We start from the raw sequence: 20,362 nt of genomic DNA on the forward strand, positions 1-20,362 counted from the left end.
GAATTTTTGTCTTAGTGAATAGACCTTAGACAGAAACCAGCATAAAAATCCTCTTGGCAGCTGGCTCCCTTCCTACATATGATCACCCTTCGGCCCATAAAACTACAGCTCTAGCTTTGTACCAATGTAGTTAAAAGAGCAGATTTATCTGGGGCCCTAAATCAGAAGCTGATGTGCAGCAGCGGCTGTGTGCTGCCAGGCCCGTGCACAAATGCCCCAAGTCACAGTTGTTTCACTCTGGTAAAGCTGTTTCTGAGATTTTGCGAAGAAATTTATATTGGAGATTTTTGGGTTTATTTGTCTGATTGCCTGACAAGTACTAGTGAGGCTTTTTAAGCAGGTCACATGTGAAGGAGCAGTAAAAGGAACTGGATACTGTGCCCTGGGTCAGGCATCTGGTCTCATCAAAGCCCAGTTTACCTGTGAAACCTTCCAAAAGGGAGAAAATTCAGTCCTGTCTCCCTGGAAGCAAAGAGTTGCCTTGTGACTGAGTTAATGCTCACAGGGTGGTATGAAATGTGTCTATATTGATTTCCAAGAGAAGGTTGTTATGAGGAAGCATCTCCTAAGACTCAAGGCTGGTTAGTTCGCAATCATTTTGTGTTAAATAATTCAGAAGCTGATGCAAAAGTAAATTAGTAAGTAGTCTAAACAACACGGTTTTGTGGCAAACTTTATCAAAGAGACCTAATTTTTACTCTCTGATTATATTATGAGCCTGGTAGACAAAAATGATCGTACAAATTTAGTGCATTTAGACTCTGTGAGGTGTTTGACTTGGCAGTGAATGGCGTGCTGATTAAACATTAGCACCATTCAGTGCCATTAGAATCTGCATTAAATGGATAACGAAGTGCCTGGCAGAGCTCAAGGAATAGCTGTTGATGGGGAATCAGGACTAAATGGACCTGTGGTTTCTGGGGTGCATTAGGGTTAAGTAACAAAGCTCTCTGTTGCTTGTAGCAATGGTCTATAGCAAAACACAAAGTGAAAAAATTTTGCAAAGCACTAAGAACTAGAGACTGGTAGGCAATGAAGAGGAAAGGAGGCTGGCACTGGGGAAGGTGAACTTTTTGGTAAAGGGGATGAGGAGCCCACCAGGCCCATGTTGGTCTGTGCAAGGGCACAGCCCTGCTGGCTGGAGCACGGGGAGTGCTCATGGGATGAAGGGAGCAGTGATCCAAGAAGCCTCAGCACATCGATCCTGCTGCGATGGCCTGACAAAGGGAATTTATGTGGCCTTTAAATATATAAACAAGGGAGTACTGAATAACAGGAAAAGAGGTGATTTTAACTTTTATTGCAGCGCCGCTAAAACCAGGTCTCAAGTAGCAAAATACTGAGTCAAAACTTTGTAAGGATATGAAAAAGTTGGAAAGTGGGTAGGAAAGAAAGGCTAAAATTATTTGAGGGTATGATGAAATGCTTTACAGTAGGAGGACTGAAAGGTTCAGTGTGTTTCATAGACCAAAAAATGGTCTGAGGTGAATTTTTTTTTTTTTTTTTTTTTTTTTTTTTGGTGCATGAGTCTATTCTGGGAAGAAAATAACTCTGTCTTAAAAGGAGAGAAAAAGAAAAGAAAAGCCCATCTCTGAAAGCTGAAACAGATATAATTAAATGAGGTGTGGGGTTGGTGAGATTTTTGGGGTTTGTTTTATTTTAACTGGGAAGTGATTTTAGTCATTAGAGCACATAATTAACAGAACAAAATAGGAGAATTCTTTGCTTTTTGATGGCTCCAGAGTAAGACTTGCTGCTATTCTCCACTAGTGACTTTTTTGGGACTTATAGCTGTTTGATTAGAAATAGTTGAGTAAAACACACTGGTCTGTTATAAGGTCAAAGGAAGATCTAATGAGTCTTCCTGATGTTTAACTTGTTGACACTCTAACAGGGGATGAACACAGTGATATTAAAACAGCCTGCCCCAGTCTCAGAAGGAAAAGCTCTCCCACTGTTATTAGCTTCCTTGTGTGTGACAGTTGTTCTTCATACATTTTTAATGTTTTAATCTGGAAAGCTCATTGACATTTTGTTCCGAAACAAACGGTGCTGCTCCGCAAAGGAGGACATTTGTTCCTGCAGCTGCACCATCTGGGCAGGAGAGCAACAGGGCTGCCCCAGAGTGCTCTGCCCTGCCCTGCACAGGCGTGCCAGCATTCCTCAGGTGCTGGAATTGCTCCACTGCCATCCACATGGTCTGTGCTGAACTAATATCGAGGCTGTCTTGGGTGCCTCCAGCACGGCCAGGACTCTGCTTTCTGCTTTCCTTCTGATCTCAGAAGGATCACCTGCAACAGGGAATGGCTGATAGAAGGAGAAGATTGATGGTGCAAACCTGATTCCAGCATCAAGCCTTATAGATTTGGAGGCAAAAGGAACACCTACAGTTATGAAATGTGTCAGGAAGTATTTCCCATCAGGAAGTAGTGAATGAACTGACCACAGCTTGGCTCAGCTGTGTCTGTATCTTACCCATGGTGCAAGCCTCTGTGTCAGATATTAAAGCTGACCTTGTGCTGTGCCTGTTCTCAGGAGGGAATATCACCTGCTCTTCAGCTGTTACTCACCCTGGACATAACTCCTTTTTATCTCAAATAAAACCACCCAAACCCAGAAAACAAAACAAAACAAACATAAAAAAAAACCCACACCCAAAACAAAACTACAACGATTACAAAACAAAAACAACAACAGCAACAAAACCCCAAAAAAACCCCAAACAAACCAACAAACTTTTGCATACAAATTCTGCAGTGCTCTCATTCCCAAATCCCTGCCAGGCAGGAATTGCTGCCTTTTCTCTATCCCAGGCGGAGTCAGAGAAAAGTTTTGTCTTAGATTGACCCAGCTCCAGCCTCAGTGTAGGGGATTTGTTACAGATTTCCCCTTGTTCAATTCCTGCAGTGACTTACCTATTTCTAGCAACTAAGCCCCAAATGCTTCCACATGTCACGTCGCTGGCAGTGTCACAAGGTGCTCCAAGGCCAGTGCCTCTAAGCAGGGAGGAGGGAGTGGTGCACAGAAGCCTCTAAATTCCAAAGCAGAACTATAAAGAGCTGTAATTGTACCCAGAGTAACTTCCCTGCTATAATTCTCAGCAGGAAAACAATTACATTGCAGCAGTATAACCAGACAGACATGCTGTAAATACAAAACCTCCTTTGGAAATATATGCTCCACATTCTAAATACATTTAGAATTAAAGCAAACAACTCTTTTCCAATTGGGATTCAAGGCAGACATGCCGAGGGGGTTGGGATTTTTTTTTCTTCCCCCTTATGCTTCTACTTTTCTGTTTAGCAGACAGATAAAGGTGCTGTGTTAGTTGATATGTGGATGGCACTCTCAGGCTGTTGTAGGAGAAATGGCAGGGGAGAGCTCACCCTCACGCTCAGTCCTCACTCTCCCCACTGCAGCTGGCTACTTCTGTCCTCCTCAGATGAAGGCAAGTGAGAAGGGAGGTTTGGTGGGTTTTTTGGCACCAGAGAGGACAAAGCCAGAAGCACAGAGCCAGATCAGCTGCTGGTGCTGGGATGCAGCAGCTCTGAAGGCTCAGCTGCTTCAATACCCTCAGCGTGCTCTGGTCACTAGAGGAGGATAGAGGATCACAGAGCCCGTGGGTCATGGACACAGCCCTGAGGAAAACGGGAGTGCTGCAGGGTCTGCTGCCTGAGATCTGCTGCTTCTGCTACAGCAGAACCCAGAGAAGCAGCTGGATACAGAAAGGAGAGGACCCGTGCCTTGTTTTCTTTATACCTTTATTTGGTGGAGAGGACTCGGGGTTGGTATTTGGGGCACGTTGTCTTTCCCCAAACATTCAGGATTTGATTGATGGTTGTTTTTAAGTGGTAAGATGTTGATCTGCCAGAGGTTATTTTAAATTACTGAGCTTGAAAGATATATCTGAACTCTACTTAGAGAGCCTAAAACATATATAAATGCAATGTTTTAGTATCTTCATTCATCTTTTGAGGGATTTTATGCAGCATATGTTCCTACACTGCTCAAAGAAGTAAAATTTGGCCATTTGTTGCTGCCTAGTCCAGCCCCTCTTGGAGAAAGGTAACTTGGCAGGCTGGGAGAGATTTTTAGTTTCTACCATCCTTCACCCAGTTCAACAGGAGAAAGAGATGGGGCAGGGGGAAGCAAGGTCCTAAAGAAATGTGTTTGAAAATCTACACAGTTCTCTGGGAACAGAGGTATCTTCTCTATCTGTATTTTAAAACCATTCTCCTGCAGTATGTTTTACAAACCTACAGGAAGTTTTTCACTGGATACTTTGGAAGGGAAGATACAAGTTTATGTGGTTGTATCAGTCAGGGTATGGCTTGCAATGCTTCATGCTGATTCTGGATGTGACTTATTCAAGTTATTCAAGTTATTGTGAGGTATTGCAATGCCTTCTGTAAGTGTCCACCCGATTTCCACTGATCAGTGGACATTTTAGCATTGTCTTTAATAAGACAATGCTGTAAAATTTAAGGACAGTAGGGTGAGTTGAGGTTAGGAATGGTGTGTATCCAGCACAAATGGAAGTATTGCCCAAGGCAGGAGATTAGGACAGTGCTTTCTCCAAAGACAGGAACAACAAAAAGTTCACATTTTGAAAATAATAATACAGGACAGAGAGAGGGGAGGAAGGAATAAAAGAGAGATCTTCCAGAGATCACAAAGCCAAACCTAGCAGCACTTTATTGCAGCTCTCAAAAGTTTAGGAGTGAAGCCCATAACAGTGAAATGCATGGCTTGAGGGCCAGAGCTAAATCAGGCTCCCAGCACAGAGCAGGGGCTGTCCTGCAGATCTGTTTGTCACTGCAAGTAAAGGCTGTGAAGCCAACAAAGGGGAACAGAGCTGATGTTTAACAGCCACCCTACAGCCACAAAGCTACTTCTGCCTCCTAGCTGAAAGCTCATATTGGGAATAAGTGGTAGATTTCTCCATGTTGGCAGGTCAGAAACCTGAGTTTTCCCTAGATATGCCCCTTTTCCATGCCCATTCTCTCTTGCTGTGAGTAAGTAAGGGAAGACAGGTTGGGGATGGAGCTTTAGAATTTGAATAATTGCATTTCCATTCCTGATTTCAATGAAAACAGTGGTTTGCATGTACCAGAGCAGGAGCTTCTAAAAGCACAATCACTCAGTGCACGTGCAAAAGTGCACAGACACGTACACACACAGGTATACACACCACAAACACGAACAAGCATCATCCTGCTGTGCACTTGTAGAGCTTCTGGTCTGAAACTGAACATGAATTTTCCTGTATGTTTGTCTTCTTTACAGTGTCTTCATTGCAATGATTTGATTTGCTAAGAGCAACAAACAACACATGGGGTAGGTAGGGAAATAAGCAATTGTCTTTATGTTTTGCCTATATATATACCATTAGCTCCACACAGAACATGACTCACCAGCAGCAGGTGTCCTGCTGTTATGTTCAGCAGATTAGTAATGATAGGGAGGGGGCTGCTCTCCCTATATGGCATCCCAGAGGGAACCTAAAAATAGCTCAGACTTACAGCAAAGTAAAAGTATTTGTGGGCTTTGAACAAAGTCTGCTTCTGAAGGTAAGAATCAGAGCTGATCTGTTTAATCTCCTATTCCTTCTTTTTTTTTTTTTTTCCCTTCCTCTGTGAAGCCTGCCTTGGCAGGGAGTTTAGAGTTATAAACAGTTGTCTTCTGTGTTTATAGAAACAGGGTGGGGATTGACCAGTTAGAAATCAGTGTAACAGCATTTGCAGCCGAGGCAGAGGCAACAGCGGAATGTGTTTCTGTTAGTTAAGAATAGTTGCCTTTTTTCCCCTCCCTTTTTCTCTCTCTCTCAGTTGGAGAATCTGAATGGCATATGAGCAATCCCAGCATGTGACTCTGCTCCAAGGAGCAGGCGAGCTATTGCTGGCAGTTACTCCCACCATGAAACAAGTCCAGTAAGCAAAGTTGTCCGCAAAGTTATTGTGGCAGCAGAATTTGAGAAGAGAGGAGCTGTTTGTATTTCCAAGGTGTGTGCAAATCAGGGTGCTGCGTGTGCTCCACGGGAGTGTGGCTGAGGAGGTTTTTCATTTTTTCAGCCTTACTGATAAATGTCTGTGTATCTCTATGCTCAGGCATATTGTGGGGAGACAACTGGCCAAAAGGAAAATACTGCTTTTCAGAGGAAAGCTATGGAGGATAGCTGTATGTATATTATATTTACAGGTGCATATCCACATCTGCACCTCTGCATAGAGATCCTGAGCTGCTGGGCTGCAGAAAAGCCCCCCAAGCTTTGCTTTGAGCCACTGCCTCTGTGCAGCACAGAAATGGAGTTGTAAGGGCTGAGTTGCACTGCTGAAAAATGAGGTACAAGGGCTGCTCGTTACACCAGAATAACCTCACAGGCTGTGATGGATTTCCCCTGACTTTTTCGAGTGGCATTGCCAATATTGAAAACAAGCAACTTTGGTGTGGTGGAGATGGGATGAAAATCTGACAGCCCTGCACAAGGAGGGTCTGAGGACAGCACCTGTGTCACACACAGGGGTCAGCATGTGTGAGCATCCCCACCAACAGCTGCCATCCCCTGACTTCCAGCCCCCAGGGGAAAAGGAATTTCTCTGTGTGTCTCCTTCTTTGCCCTCATTTACTGCTGGTTTTGGCAAATGAGTTTGAGAGGGGTGAGCACGGCCGGGGGCCTGGCTGTGGCCCCACCATGCTGTGGGGTGCAGGTGGCACTTGGACCGTGGTGGGGTCTCACTGCCTGAGCTCCTGCAGCAGGTGTTGGAGCCCAGCAGAGTCTTTCCCAGGATACCTGGCTGTTCTTGACTTAGTGCTGATTCCTGGCTAGGCCAGTAGCTCCCTTGGCTGCTATGGGGAAGATGGCAGAAACAGTCTAATTTTAGCTCATGATGTTGGGCCAGCTTTTCCTAAAATCAGCATCAATGGCAAAACCTACATTAATTTGAGTGGGAAAAAGACTGAACCCAAATGAATATACGCTGGCCTTTGTAATTATCTTTATTAGCTGATAGGGAAGGAAGACCTTATTCACTCAGTGCATTTCTGTGGCTGCCTGGCTGTGCTCCAGTGATGCACCAGCCTGTGAGCAGACGGGCTGGGAGAGCGGGATGGGAGTGCTGTATTCCTGCACGAGGGGCTGGAATTCACTGTCATCCCCAAATGATGAAATCCTGCTTATTTCAAACTGCCAGGTAGTGGGGCAACACCCACAAATATGGTGGGTAGGATTTAGCTCCAGGTGCTTGCTTGTTGAAAAACTTTTCCTGTTGAGTCCAAAGTTCAAAATCCTGATCCCTGTGAGGAGAGCATGTAGAGTTTAGTCAGTGTTAAACATTGCATTTTTAGACTGGTAAGAAGAGTGAAAATTGAAGAAAGCAGCTGAGAAACACAAGAGGACAGGTCAGCTTGGCTAAGTGCTGAGGATGGACATAGACTAAAAACAAATCCTATTTGGCAGCACCAAGAATCTGCTGGGGTTGGCAGTCTGAAACCTGCTCCACAATAAGTGTTTTCTTCTCCAGTAAACCAATGTATTGATGAGGATAAGCAGAGAGAACCGGTCTTGATGGAGCTCTGCAGGGTGTTTCACTACATTTCTTCATTCAAATGGCCACAGTTGACGGTCATGTGGTTTTCTCTGCTAAAAAAAAAACCTGGATATGACAAAAGACAATATAATTCAGGGCTTTTTTTCTCTTTCTGAAAATGAAATGCCACATGAGATTTTATGTGCTTGTGCTTGCATACTTATGGGGCATCCCAACAAAAATGTCCATTGTGTCAGCTCCTGTTTAACACAGACATAATTTTGCAACTTCTTTTAAATAAATTCTCTTTACAAAATAATATTATGGCATACTGAAACAGAGCAGACATTTCAATAGGGGCATGGTGAAAGCACACACCTGATATCTTGGTGATAGCTCAATAAACAATTCAAGCAAGGTAGGCCCCAAATGCCACAAAAATGTAGAGTTGGTTCTGACCCTTCCATGGTTTCTCCAATGCCCTTGGATGTCCCTATTTGCTATGAGAGTGTGCACAAATGATTTGCATTTGAGAGGTCTTTCTAGCTTGTTTATTCCTCTTAATTCTTTACAAGGACATCAAGATGCAAACTATGCCAGGAGAGCTCATAGGAAGGAGGACACCACGGTGGATGCTGTCAGTAATCCTCCTGCAAAGACTGGAGCACTTCCTTGGGCTGGTCTTCTGCTGGCCATCTGCTTAGCATTCCCTGGTGGTACTTGGGTTCGGATCTCTGGTTTGTTTGTCATTTCAGTCTCCCACTTTATTATTTCCAGAGCCAAGTGAACCGCTGCCAAAGCCAATGCAATGAGATTGCATTGTGAGCTTTGTGACATGGTATACTTTTCTTTTTATCTTGAAGCTTCAGCTCCTGGAATTAGTTGATTATGTTAGAATCCCAGCATTCATTTAAAAAAGGGGGGGAAAAAAAGAGTGGATCTCTGCTCCTCAAGGACCTAGGAAAAAGCTTGAAAAAAAGGATCTCTGCAGATTTAGCAATCACAGGCTAAATGAAAAGAGGCTTTTTTTTTTTTTTTCTTCCCCTCGACATCAGACTGTTTTACAGACAATCATCCTATTTCTGAGTCTCTCACAGTTTTTGAGTTCTGGGTGCTGGCAAACCTGAGTAGCAGCTGTTCCTTTCTAAAGGCAGGGAAAATAAGTAGAGTAACCTCTAAGAGGAGCAGTTATTTTATCTTTGCCTGTGCTGCATTTCTCTCTGGCCCTGCAGGCCACTCCTGCCAGTGGTCAGCCCAGCTCTGGGAGCCCTTTGCATCAGCTCCAAGAGCCACTCATATCCCAGTAAGGCCCAGTGGGAAATGGAGGGACAAGAGTTTGTGTTAACCCAGGACTGTGATTCCCTTGAGGTCAGGAGCAGCAGCTGCTGCTGTCACTGACCCCATAACTTTAAATAATCTTAGCATGGCTGTATGTGGCACATCTGAAATGTGATTAGGGCTTGCCCACTTCTGGGGTACACACTGTCTCTCAGCTTGGGAATATATTTGGGATAAAACTACTGGAGCTGGGAAGGGTCCATCATTTATATTTCAGTTTGCCTAGTGGACTGTTTTCCTATTTTTTTTTTTTTGTGGGAAAACACAGGACACATAAAACTGATTTGAACAAAAATATGTTTGTTGGTCTGGATTTTTCATCACTGTGGGCTGAGGCCCTAGGGAAACATATTTTTTATCTTGCTTTTTCCCAGTAACTAAATGGAATTAGCATTCCCTGTCATTGCTGGCCAACTGAATCCACTTGCAAATCAGTGCAAGCAAAAGACAACACCAGTTATGAAGTACTAAAAAGGGAAGTACTAAAATTAAAAGAATAACAGAAAAGAAAATGAAGACCCATAGGTCAAATTTGTTGCTTGATTAACTTGATAAAATTTACAGTGCTTGATACTTGCCAGTTGTGCTGATGTGCTTTTGTTTTCTTTTGATCTGTCAGATTTCTTCAGTATTTTTTTAAAATCTGGATATAAGGTTAACTCTTTTTTTTTTTTTTGGCATGTGATGTACAACAGGAATTTTGCATATAATGTACAACAGGTGGAAGGAGTGCATGTGTAGAGGCTTTGGTGTAGGGTTATATGGTGGAGCTCCTGTTCTTTGGTTGGGAAAGTATTTTTCAGACCTTTGATGAACCGAACCTGGCACTTCATTGGAATTTTAAGGAAGGGATGGTCCCAGGACCATAAAGGGAAGGGAACAGCAGCAAGTGGACATGTGATGTAAAGCTCTTCTTGAACACAAGTTTAACCTGTCCCAGCAACCACTAGTCAGTAGCTGCTGAGCTTATTGCAAATTCCACCTTGATACTGAGCTCCAGAGTAAAATGTGGAAGGAAAGCACTCATTGCCATCTGCTAGACCCAAAGCATTTGCATATGATTGCAAAACAACCAACTTTTTGGAGTACAAAAAACCCTATTTGCACTGATTCCCTCTCCAACACATGGAGCTCCAAGGGAAAAGGAGCTGTGTTGCTGCTGGAGCCTTTGTACCACTCTGGGTGGCCGAGCCCCTGCTGCCACTTGGCTGCTGGGCACAGTCTGCTCTGCTAAAAGGCTTTGGCAGGGAGAGGGATGGGGAAAAAAAGGAGAAGGAGGAAAAAAATCAATTAAAAACAGGAGGAATGGAGCAAGCGGTATCCATAGTAGGGCAGTGAAGCTGTTGAAGGGTCTAGGGCACAAGGCTTATGAGGAGCTGGGCACGGAGTTAAGACTGGAGAAAAGGAGGCTCACAAGAGATCTTATCCATTGCTATAACTACCTGAAAGGAGGCTGTAGCCAGGTGGGGCTTTGGCCTCATCTCCCAAGGAGCAAGCAGTAAGAGGAAACAGCCTCAACCTCCGACAGGGAAGGTTTGATAGGATGTAAGAAAGAAACACTTCACAGAAAGAATAGTCAAGCACTGGAACAGATTGCCCTGGGAAGTGGAGGGGCCAGCATCCCTGGAGGTATTTAAGTGATGTGCAGGTGTGGTACTTTGGGACACGGCTTAGCGGTGGGCTTGGCAGCGCTGGGTTGGATTTGATGGTCTTGATCGTAAAGGTCTTTTCACACCTGAAAGACTCTGCGATTCTGCGAAATGCAGGGGGAAACCGGGCAGGTGGTTGAAAAAGGGAAAGGGACAGGAAAAAGAGCGATGGGAAAATGGGAGGGAATGGCGAGAAGGGGGGGAATGAGGAAAGGGAAGAACAGTGGGGTGAAAAGGGAGAAAAACCTGAAAAGCGGGGTGAAAGAAAAAAAGAATAAAAGGCGAGGGGAGGAAAGGAGGACGAAAAAGAAGAGTCCTCAGAGGAGGCAGCGGCGCTCCCGCCGCGCGGGGCCGGTCTCGCTGCCGCGGCGGGCGGAGGCGCGGCCGGGCCGGGCCGGGGCGGGCGCAGCGGGGCCGGGCCCGCCTCTCCGCGCCCCCCCGCGGGCCGGGGCGCCGCGGCCGCGTGTCGGGGGCGGCGCGGCTGCTGCGCCGCGGCTCGAGCAGCGCCGCGCCCCCGCTGCCGGAGCAGCCGCTCCGCCGCCGGCCCCGCGCTCCGCCGGCATGATCTCCTGAGGGGCCGAGCCCGCCCCCGCCCCGGTGAGTGCCGCCGCGGGCCGGGCCCGCGCTCGGACTTGGCGGAGTTTCGGGCTCTGGCCGGCGCTGCCCTTCGCGGGGGGACGCGGCCCTTCGGGAGCTCCCCGCGCCCCGGCGAGTCGCGGTTTCCCCGCGCCTCGCTCCTTCGCATCGCTCCTTCGCATCGCTCCCTCGCATCGCTCCCTCGCATCGCTCCCTCGCATCCCTCCCTCGCATCCCTCGCTCGCATCCCTCGCTCGCAGCGCGGTGGCTCCGTGTTGGCATCCCCGGAGGGAAAAGTGTCTCTTGGCAGCGGGCGGACGCTGCCCGGCCCTCTGGAAGGCTCGGCCGAGCTTTGCGGGGGATGCTCGGTGCCGGAGTGGGGCGAGGCTCCCGTGGGAGAGGGACTCTGGAAGTGACCCTCGCGCTGGGGCTGCCGGGCTGAGCGTTCACAGCGGGCATGTGGCGGGGGCTGCGGAGAAGCGCCTTCGGCACCTGCGAGCAGCAGGTGAAAACGGGCACAAATCGGGCTGAATCGGGGAAAAGCGCTGGGAGCCGCGGGGGATGCGGCGGGGACCAACAGGTGCGGTGGTCGCGGCTGCTTTGGTGCCGGGAGGGTTTTTTCTCACCCCGGGCGGGTCCTGGGAGCCGCTGCCGGGGGCCGGAGCCGCGGGCGGGTCCCGGGAGCCGCGGGGCTGAGCGCGGCTGCGGAGCGGGGCGGTGGGAGCCCTGCGGGATGCCGGCTCGGAGGTGCGAGGTGCTGCTCACAGGTGAGAGAGCGAAGCTGTAGTGCTTCCTGCATGGATCGGTGTTTTGCCCCCGTTTGGTAAAATGCGTCCGGTAATGCAAACTTTCAAAGGCAAGTAAGGGGTTTTCAGTGAGAGGCTCGTTTCCCCGGGTTTTGCGGGATTTCTCAGGGCTGTTGATGATGCACTTTGTTTTCTGGTGGTCTTCTTAGGGAGTAGCTGATGTAGGGGATGCCTTTTGGTTTGCAGTATTAAGAATGTTTCTTGAAGTGTCTTTGCTTTAGCATTTGTGAATTTCATGTATAATACGTAATAGGAAAAGAGTCTAGTATAAATATATACCAGACTATGAAAGAGTATAAAGCCCATGGAGCTAAGTGCTTCCTGTTAAATCAACTTTTAAAACGGCTTCTCCCTGGGCAGTAATTCACATTTTTCAAGGAGAGAAAGGATGGGTGCAATTGAATTGTTCAAATTAAGTCAAAATGAATTGCTTAATATTCAGAGGAGTTGATGAATGAACCATTAAATCAACACTTGCATAGCGTTTCATTGAAAAGAAAAATGAACAACTCTCCATTGTGTGCTGGGCAGAATAGGTCAGCCAGTGACGTTGCTCCATCAGTGTGCTGAACTGAGTCCTCCTCCTGCTAACAGATGTACAGATGTGTTTGCTCGGTGACATTCCACAGGCATGGGAACCAGCTCCTGTGCCCTGTGTGATGAGGATTAGCATCTGCTGTAAATGACTGTAATCGTCCCAGCCTCATCTTGAAGGAGAGAAATCTTGGTTAGGTTTCATTTGGCATAAATTAACATAATTTTATTGACTCCTCATGTTGATGTATGTCTGTTGAGAAGCCACTCCTGTATTTCAAGCTATGTTTTTGTTTTGTTCCTCCCCCAAGGAAGAGCTATATTTTTGAATGCCAGTTTGAGGAAGAAATTATACTGATAAATGGAAAAAATAAGAGTCATTATTTTGAAACAAGATTCCTCATAGTAAAAGCTGTTTTCAGAGCATCACCTCTCAGCAATACAGAGGGTGAGCCTTGCTTCCAAACCCTTTGATTAGCCTAGGCACAACTGTTGCAGTAATCTTCTTGCCACAGAAAAATTACCTTTGTCTTTGCCCCTTGAAGTCCTTGAAATCCTTGTGTTGGAATGTACTGTGGATGTTGACTGTATCCTTATTGTGCCTTCTGGAAACTTCCAACACTTTGAAGAGTCATGGATGGTACGCCCCTGATGTTTTTCAGTTGCGCCTCTTTGCTTCGCAGGTAGCTTAGAATAGTTAATTTTGCTGAAAGCTTTCAAAACTAAAGGAGTGACAGCTCTTGTGGTTTGTGCATGTAAACTGAGTATTACAAAGGGTAAATTATGGAGGTAGGTTTTTTTTGGTGTTTTTTTTTTTTTTTTTTTTTTTTTTTCCCTTTAATGCTCAGAGAAACAGATTATCCAGGCTCCAGCTGAAGGTGGGATTGTAAATTGACTTAGGACTTGAGAAAGCTCCCTGCCTACAGGTCATTTGACCAAGAGAGAGGGCTGGTGTGCAGCCCTTCAGAGAGGCAGGGGCATTTATTCAGGTGTTTATAATTACATAGAAGTGTGTTATATAATGTGGTCTGCTGCTGTTTATTTTGGGTGATGTGTATGGAGCCAGCAGTCCTGCACAGATCCTTTGGGTGATGGGTTATTAGGAGGGTGCAGTAGGAGTTGCTTGGATGTATGGGGAGGTTTTGTGAGGAAGCAGATGAACATCTAGGTGTGTTTTCCTCACGGGAGAGGAGGTTCTGGATCTGGAGATGCCTTTAGATAGTGCCTGATGGTGGTGTGCATTTTTCAGGTGTTTCGTTTTTCTTAAAGGCCAGGGTAGCTGCAGGTGTTTTTTGTGCACCAGCAGTGTCTGGTTTAGAGTAGTTTTCATTTGCTTCTAAACGTCCTTAAAGAATAAAAGAAGTAAAAAAGTTTTTCTGAAAAGCTATTGTGCTTTGTAAGGTTATCCTGCTGTTTCTGTTTCTTTGCTTACTATTTTTCTCTGAAATCATAATGCATTTCTTTAGTTCTTTTGATAAAGACTTTAACTCAACCTTACTGGAAAATAGTCACTCTATACTGAGAGAGTTCTGGCATCTTATTGACTTATTTTGGGAATACTGGAGAAAAATATACAAGATTCACTTTCATTGATTAAATCCTCCAGGGCAATCTTCTAACACTGCAGTTCTCTGGGTGAAAAATTAACTTTCTTCATTGTCTGCTCTGGCTTTTATTTTATTTGTGTGACTCCCAGGCTCTGCTACCAGTTTACATCAAGTCCCTTAGATGTGCTTGGAGTGGAAAGTATCTCAGTGTGAAAGCTCTCACACACTGTTGCTCTCTGAGCCCATTTGTCTCTGGCCACCACCAGATGCCTTGATCCTGTTGGCCCTACAGCACTCTCAGAGGATTTGCATCAGCCCACGGTTCTTTTCACCTGTGAAATGTTTCCTGAGTGATTGTTAATTTTATTTTATTTTATTTTTTTTAACAGCTACCTCATTGCTTTTCCAGAGGTTTGGGCAAGATAGCACTTTAGGTGCAGCTTAATGACAAACTTTGATTTATGAGGTAACTGAAAATGTTTGTATTTGTTGGATGTGGAGTGAAAGCATAGAAGCTTTCTGCATTTCATCTGCAGCTTTTCCAGCACAATGTACAGCTAACAGCTTGTCTCTCATTGATTTTAAGAACAGATTTCTGCTGAATATGCCTGGAGTAGTTTGAAAACATACTAACTTTTGGAGGGGGCAGTAGGTTACTAACCACCACAAAGAACTTTGCAATGTCTGCTTAGATAACCTTGAAAAATCTTAGGTTTTAGCTATTCTTTCCATTCTCCCCCTGCCTGGGTTTAAGATGGATCATATGGGAAGGCTGCTATGTTTTTCCTTTTAGGGGGAAATGTTTAAAAGAAACAAAACTATACTTTCCCCCACCCACTGATCAAGGGCTGCTATGACTCCTGTACCTGTGTGTTTTCCCTGTGAATTCTTTCCCTTCTTCCTCTCTACCTCCATCAGCTGCTCTCAGTAACAAGTCACGTCAGGTGAGCTGTATCTGACTTGTTTGGAAACGGTTCAAAAGGATCCCATTGACATTACCAGGCAATGGGTCACGCTTGAAATCTTGCCATTCTGGTGTTAAGCCTTTTCTTTTTTCTTTTCTTCACTTGCACCTTGATTTCTGACATATTTTTAGCTGCTGTGAATTTGGATAGAGCTAGTGAAAAGGGATTTGGTATTGGGTTGTTTTTCTTTTTTTGTCTTTGAGGAATAGGGGATTTTATTTTTCACTAAAGATGGAGCCCTAGGGTGATTATCTGTTTTTCTGCTTAGCAAGGAAGGATAGTGGTTCCTCATGGAGTGAAAACTGTAAAATCTCAGGATTGCCACTCAGTTTAACCCTGGAATCTGATATGGATATTGGAGCTCTGCTGTTTTTATTTTTTGAATTAATGATGTTTTAAGGATTGTGGTGCTGCACAGGAAACTCCATGAATCTAATGCATTGCAGAGTGGTAAGCTTGGTAGTACTGGGTTATGGTAATTCAGCTGTTATTTCCCCTCTTGGTCCCATAGGGTTTGTCAAGTTGGGTGCTGGAGAATTACCATGAATGCAGAAGAGCAGTGCTGGGACCACATCCAGGCATGTGCTGCCCACTGTTGGGATGAGCCAAGATTTGCTCTGACCTCCCCAGCAGATGAAATACTGCTGTAGTGGCTTCACCTGCTCCTTGCATGGAAGCCATGTGAGCAGTTAGTCTCATTTCTTCTTTGGCAGTGTGGCAGCAAGGGGAAATGATTTAATTACAAAGCTTCCTGACTTCTCCAGGGGTTTCCCTGGTGGGTCACCAGCTGAGGTTCTGGTTTCCCCACATCAGCAGAAGCTTTCACCAGCCTGGAGTTGAGCCGTGGTGTCAGCCCCAGCCTGGCTCTGTTCACATCTCTGTGGGCAAGGAGGGAGCAGGAGGCTGAACACATTTCTCTGCCCGTTTCTTGCTTTTTTCTGCTGTGAGCCTGAGAAATAAAGTTTGTTCCTGTGTAATCCTGACACGACTGAAGAACCTCTTGCTGCAGGCAGCTCTGTCACTCTCTGTAGTGCTTGGATTGCTCAGCAGAGGGAGAAGAGACCATAATGCTGAAGGCACCCAGAAACAGCCAGAGCCACATTTCTCTGACAGACAGCAGGGAGATGAGTCCCAAAGCCTCCCTCCCTGCTTGATTTTTTTTCCCCCCCTTTCTCTTCTTGTTTTGAAGCTGGGAGCTAAGCTGTGATTTTTCACCTCTTAATCAAAAGTAGCTGCCTCAATGTGTAGGTTAATGGACTATTTCAGATGGCAGAGTGGGTGACTGTGATAGAAAAGATGAGTCCAAATCCAAGAAGCAGCATGCTTGAAAAAATCTCATACATCCAAGCACTTCCTAAATATTCAGGAGCTTTCCTAAATACTTACGAAGAAATGTTGGAATTGACCTTTAGTGACTGAAGCGTTACAACACATCCAGAGATAAACAAAACAAAATCAAACCTTTTGAATTAGTTGCAATTCAAGCAGCAAGTAAAGCCCATGACTCATCTCCAGGTCAGGTTTTTAACTGTCGTAAATCAGTGCAGCTCCATTACTTTCCTAGGCACTGTGCCAGTGCTGCCACTGGCTGGAGGGCTGGCCTGCTGTTTTGGGGGAGGGATGAAGTTTGAACAGAAGATTGTCAAAATCTCACAAAGTTGTGGAGTTTTGTTTGTTTGGGGTTGTTTGTTTGTTTGAGGTTTTGGTTTGGGTTTTTTGTTTGTTTGTGGTTTTTTGTGGATGGGAAAGATATTTGTTTGAAGAACAAAACCTATATTCAGGCTAATCGACAGTGTTGCTCAATAGAGATTTGCTCCCCTGTAGCATATTGTGAGGAGATCCAGGAGAATTAGACATTTGTGTTTTTGTCAGAGATGTTGGTTTAATGTGATAAGAAAACAGCTCTTAGAACACTGCCAGATAAAAGCAGGATGCTAAGCATGAAAGGGAACAAAACCAATGGGAAATTCCTGCAATTTGATTGAACAAATCAGTGTTGTGGAGACCTGGCTTGTTCCCTGTTGAGGGTGATGTGGTCAGCTTTGGGGCTGTGCTCTTCAGAGCAGAGAGTGTTGGTGCTCCTGCAGTGCTGAAATTAATGAGGTGCTATTTACTGAGGGCTTGAGGAGGTGGAGCAGATGGAGCTGTTGGCCCTGGTAGAGGCAGCTGCAGTGGAGCAGGCTCCAAACTTTCCCTGCACAATCACAGGGCATGACCTGACTGCACTGGGCACTTCTAAATAAATGTGTTCTCTTAAAGCTAGGAGCCCACAGGGGGTGAGGATGAGGGTCTTAACTCTCTTTGAGACAGGGAAATGTGCCTAGCAGGCAAATGTGGAATGTGCTGTTAGGAAAGCAGAAGGAGCATTGTTGAGAGGTGCTGGTCACCCAGGGAGGACCAGTTGATGAAGGACCACTTGGATCTCTGTACTGGAAATCCAACCAAGGCCAGCTCTGGGTTCGCTTTCCATGTCCTTCCCACCAAACCAGTTCTGAAGAAGGGTCTGTGTTCATCTTTACCAGAGACCAGGCTCCTGATTCCAGCCCTACCTGCAAGGGCTTCTCGTGCTCTGCTCAGGGCAAGCAGAGGGTGACCAGAGGGAGCTGATGCTGTTTAACAGCCCAAGAAACGCCTCTCTCCTCAGGAGAGTTTGTCTCTGCTGGATAATGAGCTCTGCTTCACTCGGGACTGAGTTGCTGCAGTAGGGATCAGAGAGAAGCACAAATGAGGATGCAGCACTGGGCACTTCCTCCAGCCTCTTTTCTACATAGCAAACAGCTAATTAACTGGGAGCTCTTGGGCTGCTGCTGGCCTGGCTTCCTGGGGAAGAATCTTGTGCGGTTTGTCTTGCTCCAGTAAGTTTTTGAGGTCTTTCAAAACTGTGCATCGCAGCAACACCCCAGCTTTTATTCTGACTTTCAGGCTTTTGCAAGTGTGACATCTCATAGTGGAGCTGGGCAGTGAAGCTTCAGCTGAAGGGAGAGTTGTTCAGGTGCAAAATCATAGCCATGGGCTGGGGTTTGAGAGCCTTTCCATGGCTTACAAAATAACTTGCCACTGTCTCTGTTTATATTTGAAGTACAAAATCCTTTATGCAGAGAGCATAAATGTATTTTTGGGTGGCAGCATGGGCAGCCTCGCTCCTCTTGCGACTTATTTTATGGCTATAAATGGGATGTAAGTGGATTTTCTGCCTTGTACTATCTGTCTGAAGGAGGATAAAATTCACTGTTGTTACTGTCACGCTCAGGTAGAACAGTAACCCTGAATTTTAGCACTTTTACCTTATGAAGTTTACAGATACTGCAACTTCAAAATTTTATTTTTTAGTATACATGACTTCTTGAAGAAGTGATGGCAAAGTACACTTTAAATCAAGAATTTGCCTTACTTAACCTGACTACACCATAAAAGAACCATAGCCCTCACAGGGTACAGTTCACTTTTCTGCTTACATGTTGCTCCTGAAGAGCTGAATTATTTTGCAGGTTTTTTTCACAGAGCTTGCACTAGTGGTTTGCAGGAAATCATTAGCTGTATTTCTGTTTCAGTAGGGGCACTGGGAAATGCACTTTTATCTGTTCCTGCTTACCAATGTGCTGCAAAAGGCTTGCCTTGCATGTACTGAAACATGATTAATTTGGGGGGGTAATGATGAAACTGCAGTGCTTTGATAGGTTGATTATTTTATGCTCTGCCAGAAATGGATACTTAAAAAAAGATATTAGATCTGAACAAGATATTCAAGAGCCAGTTACTGGTTTGAGTTAGCTAATAGGGAATAGGCCAATCCTGCTGGCCCTGGTGTCAGTGAAAATACTAAGAGTGAAGTCAGGCATGCAATAATTAATTACCTACAGATGATGGTTTTTGAAGGTGTAAATAAAAGATTGGAGGTGTTGGTTGAATTGTCTGTAAATTAAATCTGTTAGATATCTTTCTCTTTTTTCTCCCCTCTTTTCTTTGTTCCCCTTCTTTCTGTCTGACTTCAGCAGTGGATTTCTGCCTGCTGAGCAACAGGTATTCCTGAATTCCTCTGCCCAGGCTGATGGATCTGGCAGATGTGGCCCTTGTGCAGGCTGATGCTATACACCATTGCGTGTTTAATTTCTCTATTTGAAAGTAATCTTGAAGGTGGGTATTTTATTGGTTTAGGGAAAAAGCACCTACACACTGATTCCTGAGTGTTACAGTAATGAAGTTTTCTGGAAACAGGTATTTCCTGAAAGAGCTTTGTGGAGTCAGAGGTGAATGATTTTAAGTATCATGTTTAACAGTTGTCTTATTACTGGCATGGAGGATATTGCAGTTATTATTGTTGAGTCAGGTATTGAAAAATGGTGCACTTAAATGTCTCCATTGTTCTTCTTTTCAACAGCACTGTTATGAACTGCCTTCACTGAAAGGTTGAAGGGGGATATAGTGCCTGTGAGGCTGAACTGGTGTTTGTGGGAATAGTTGAATCTTGTGAAAAATAATACAAAGCATGGAAGCTTTGTAAACAGCAGAATTGTTTCTTACGTGATTTTGTGAATTAGTAGGTTCTATGTAGGAATTTTCTCAGCATCAGAATATCCAGCAAGCCAGGATTTTTGTCATTCTATTGTATTTTTGGCTCATAGAGAGGAAGACGTATTAAGAGCCATGGCCATATTAAAGAACTAAGTAAAAAATTATTTCTGCAAATTTTACAGCCTGGGAAGTTGGTGGTTACTCATGAACATGGTGTGAAAAGCTATGGTGGGGGTGGAAATTATGCTTTTAGGGATAGGATCAAGATATGAATGTGTTGCTGATTTAACAGAGCAGCTGCCTTGCGTGGTTGGCTCCATCCTTGCCTATTGTTTGTCCAGGCAAATGAGATTTGATTTTCAGGTGGGAAAAGGCTATCTTATCATTAATAGCACAAAACTCCTTGGTCTTTTTGTGCTAAGCAAGAATGTTCTTGCAGGGATCTTCTTTTTTGGCACTTCTATTTTCCTTCACTTATGGGAAGCTTCTGATCTGCTTGAATTTGGATTTTCATCTAGTTTGGACCTGAATCTGTGGGTTACAGCAGCATAAATTGTCTAATGGACCTGGGCTACTCCAACCCAACCTGAGCCTATTATCTGGTATTTTAGATGTTCAGTGCTGTGCTTATATGTACTCTTTATACACAAAAGTTGTTTTTCCCCTCAGCTTGTAAAGGCAAAAAACAGAATGTGCAGCTTTTCATATGGAAATGGAAAATACAGTGTCCAGCTACCTTGAGCCTGCCCTTTTTGGGATAGGAGATGGCTCTGGAGGGTGTTTTTTCTTCTCTAACTTATGAAGCAATTTGAGTCTAATCTATTCCATAATTTCAAGCCTTGTATGATATTTCCCATTTGTTACTCTAATAAGACCAAAGGTAAAATTTTATAGCACATTGTGAGCTGA

General features: G+C 44.9%; 1 protein-coding gene across 7 annotated transcripts in view; it reads left to right on the forward strand.

Annotated features, from left to right (window-relative positions):
* Window positions 1–5,522: 5,522 nt before the first annotated feature.
* The window catches only part of SGCD (sarcoglycan delta), a 308,234-nt gene continuing 293,394 nt past the window's right edge, over window positions 5,523–20,362 (forward strand). For 2 of the 7 annotated variants that reach the window (XM_038150503.1, XM_038150510.1), the window contains exons 1-2: window positions 5,537–5,570; window positions 14,366–14,442. The gene's annotated coding sequence lies outside the window, so the exon portion shown is untranslated. Of the gene's footprint in view, window positions 5,571–10,994; window positions 11,111–11,497; window positions 11,595–14,365; window positions 14,443–20,362 lie in introns of those variants that run through there. The other 5 variants (XM_038150499.1, XM_038150500.1, XM_038150509.1 and 2 more) reach the window with 4 other exon arrangements.

This window comes from Motacilla alba, chromosome 13 (assembly GCF_015832195.1).
Source record: "Motacilla alba alba isolate MOTALB_02 chromosome 13, Motacilla_alba_V1.0_pri, whole genome shotgun sequence".
NCBI classification, from domain to species: domain Eukaryota; kingdom Metazoa; phylum Chordata; class Aves; order Passeriformes; family Motacillidae; genus Motacilla; species Motacilla alba.